The following is a 3,942-nucleotide window of genomic DNA, read 5'->3' on the forward strand; positions in this document are numbered from 1 at the left end:
ACTCGCCTGCAATCACCTCCAGTGCAACCAAATTCGGTACAATGGGGCTGAATAGGGAGTGAAATGGCTCTCCGTAGACCGGCTCTGGCTAAACTCAACTGCAACAGCCTCTGAACCTCACGGTGCTCTGTATCTGGTTCACAGTCACCTTTCCTAGCCACATTTAACTGTAAAGACTGCTAAACCTAACCGTCGTGTGGCCGCTCACCGTCATTTCATGGGATATGATACAAACCCGTTCATGAGAATGCGTTGTGCGCTAACATAATGTTAAATCCACTAATTTAAACAGGCTGATCAGGACGACTGGCAGTGAAACTGTTGGGGTTTCTATAGAGGATTGAAACAGATTCAAATCTGCCCCTCTTGGGACTGCTTAACAATGACAAAGCATAACGTGCCCCCTCCTTTGCTGCAGTTCATACGTTTGCCCTCATCTGGGTTTGTTTTGACATCCTCTGACTCTTTATGCAGCAGTGTGCCGGAAGGTGTGATAAAGGCATACGCAGTATAAATGAGTTTGTGGTCTGGAAAGAACAGGTTGATACTGCATGGTGTCGGGCCCGGCGCTGAGGATGACAGTTGTGAAGGTTTCAGCCCTGTATGAAATATTAGTCCACTCTGTACAGCACTGAAGAGACTAATTCATCTTTTGAATTTGTGAAAGAGTATCCGACCGTTTTTTTTTTACCCCCCAGGGTTGAAGACAGTGTTATTAGTTTTTGAAAAGTGCCTCACTTCACATAGCCTTATCGACAAGCCTTTTGTGCTGCGCTGAACCCGAGAGCTCTCTGTTTACCTCTGACTTATGAGGCATTTCACTGCCTGCAATATTTTCCTTAGGCGCATGTTATTTTAAATCTTGGTTTATGATGTTTTCATGAAAAGTAGCCGTTAAGAGGTCCCGCGATGGAACTGTTTATTGCCATTAAGAAATCATAACTATCAAACCTATGACATGTTAACGGAAAACTTTTGTCCAATCAGGAAATCAGGAAATCGGATGAATTGTCTGAAAGGTCCTTGCACACACGTCATGCAGTTAAGATGTATTGCCTTTCATGGACAAACTTGTCTCATACTTTGTCTCTCTGTCACAGTCAAGGCCCTCCTCATTTCTTTTTTTTTTTTGTCTCCTCATCTCCTCTCTCCTACCTGAGACCCAGAAATCCATCTCAGCGTGTCATTTAGAAGGATGGCACAATTCCTAAAATGCTCTTCGAGGAGAGAGGCTTGCGGGAGGAGCTGCGACCGAGGATGCAAAGGTGTATCTCTATCTAAGTCTTTTTGGAGCCTGTGACGTATAAAAGAGGCGACACAAAAGACACAAAGCTGGAATATACATGGCGCGTTCATGCCACCTGGGAATATCAGGGACCGCCCCCGCGATTACGTTGTTTTTATCCGACTGCCAGCGTTCACATGGTCGGGATGCGTGTTCTTCTTCTTCTGTTATATTGGCGTTTGGCATAACAACTTTTTGCATGACTGCCACCAACGGTTGGCCGTAGCCTAGAGCATCAGGTGTGTGAAAACATGGAGGCCACAAAAACAAAAGATTTGCTGCTGTTTTCTTATGTGAGCATCCAAACAGCACATCGCCAGGTGTTTGTTTGTGTTATCTGCAGGACAACCAACGGGATAAGGTGTTGTTTTTTTTATACATGGGCCTATTTATGAATAATTTGAAACATATTATGTCTGTGTATGTTTCTTGGCAGAGACATTTGTCCACAATAAACAGTTTATTGTCATTAAAATATGTTCAGTGAACCAAAGTCGCCTCCATCAAACGTCAGTTGTCAACAACGCGTCACCAACTGGGAAACTCGGTTAGCAAAATCTAGCCCGAGTTTCCCACCTCTGATTCCCACAGGAAGTGACGTGAATGGTGACGTTTTCACTCGGAAAAACGTTTTTCCGATGTCCATGAACGCACGGCCAGACCATGGCAGCTGTGCAACAAGCCCGCCTAACCATAAGACGATATAACTCGTTTGTTCCTACCCTCTAATACATGGGTCTTCAACGTTTTTTAAGCCAAGGACCCCTTAATTGAAAGAGAGACGGATCAGGGACCCCCTACTACATATATTGTATATAATGAAGTTGCATATTAATCTGGTCCTACAATAACTTTTAGGGCAGCCTAAAGCATTTATAGATACCTTTTTTGCATAGAATACTAAGCTATTCAAATAGCCTAATAATTGTTGGCATGATTTTATAAATCACATTTTAATGTTAACCCTTAAATGTGAAACAAATGTGAAACAGTCAATCCTTTGGGATGAACTGTATCTGTGGATGGCTACCTTAGTGACTACATTATTGGCAAGTGAGCCTATCATCAGTGGGGATTTATATTTGCTAATTATATGTTGGAATCATGTTAGACTTTTTCATTTTTGAAAAAACTTTCAAAAATTAACAATAATTTGGAGGCCCCCCTGGAGTGATTCTGAGGACCCCCTGGGGATTCCGGACCCCCTGTTGAAGATCCCTGCTCTAATACGACCCACAGGAGCGTTTCATAAATCAGCGCCCATAGCGGTGTCAGGAAACCTGACCTCATAAACACCGAATTTAGCGGTCGTGGTTTTAAACACCTCGTTAACGTTGTTAAAAGGTTGCAGTTTGGTTAGGTTTAGGCACAAAAACTACTTAGTAAGTTTTGGAAAAGATGGTGGTTTGGGACCTTACTTAACTTCTGGTCCCACACGTGACACAGAACTGTATGTTTAAAACTAGCATGACTGCTGTTAGCAACGCGGCGACAACGCGCATTGAGCTCAGGCTCCTTCACGGGAGGGGTAGAGTAGGCACAGCGGGGCAAGGAGGCATCTCATTGGTTCTTTCCAAGCGGACACGCGGCAGTGATTGGTGGGCTTTTTTTTTTTTTTTACAGGATTCCAACAGCAACTCTCACTGCCACCTAAAACAGGTTTCAGAAACATATTCATAGTAGAGTTCACAGAATGAATGGTGATATTTCCCCAGTAACAGAACTTTTGCTCCATTGATTTGCCGGTCCAGTCAGAGAGACTGAGGGGAAATGACACAAAGTTGAAGTTATTTTTAAAACCCGCCAACATTCAGGGCTGGAGCCCCAGAAACCACCCCTTGCTCCACCCCTTAGAGATTCTTTGTTTGCTCATTGTCTTCTGATTCTCACGATAAATGTAAAATAATACTTTCATAACGAAGGTAAAGTGGGTAGATGCTATTATCTTGAATATATCTGATACATTGGGTCTGGGGGGGTGGAGATAAAGCTGAAGCATGGTAATGAAGTGATTCCATTACTACAACTCTGATTGGGGACTTTGGAGGTGAAAGCACTGAATCTGTCCTGTCAGTTTATGGTCTCATTTCTGTAAAATGATGAGCTATAAATAAAGCAAATGAAAATGCCGCAGTTATTTGGCTGTATGAGACAGATTTAGGTCGGTCAGAGGAGCACAACCGAATGCCAGTTAGCCTCTTTATGACTCTTTGTGAGACTTTATTGATCCCGAAATCAGTAGTTGCAGCAGCAGCAAATCTAATGGGATGCAACATGACATAATATAAAGTATAAGTGCCCATAGTAATAATAACATCATACTATATAGTGCTGCCCATAGTAATACTGTGTATAATAATAATATATAATGGCCCCGCTCTCTGGAACAAGCTGCCTGATGACCTGAGGTCCATCACAACTGTGTCCACATTCAAAAGCAAACTCAAAACCTGTGTGTGTGTGTGTGTGTGTGTGTGTGTGTGTGTGTGTGTGTGTGTGTGTGTGTGTGTGTGTGTGTGTGTGTGTGTGCGTGTGTGCGTGTGTGCGTGTGTGTGTGTGGGTTTACTTGTAATGAAAGGTGCTGTATAAATAAAATTGCCATCGACACTGACAACAATAACGCACATCGGAGTTTCCTCAGCATCGCTGTCAAAACA

The sequence above is a fragment of the Perca fluviatilis genome, chromosome 12 (assembly GCF_010015445.1).
Source record: "Perca fluviatilis chromosome 12, GENO_Pfluv_1.0, whole genome shotgun sequence".
NCBI lineage: Eukaryota > Metazoa > Chordata > Actinopteri > Perciformes > Percidae > Perca > Perca fluviatilis.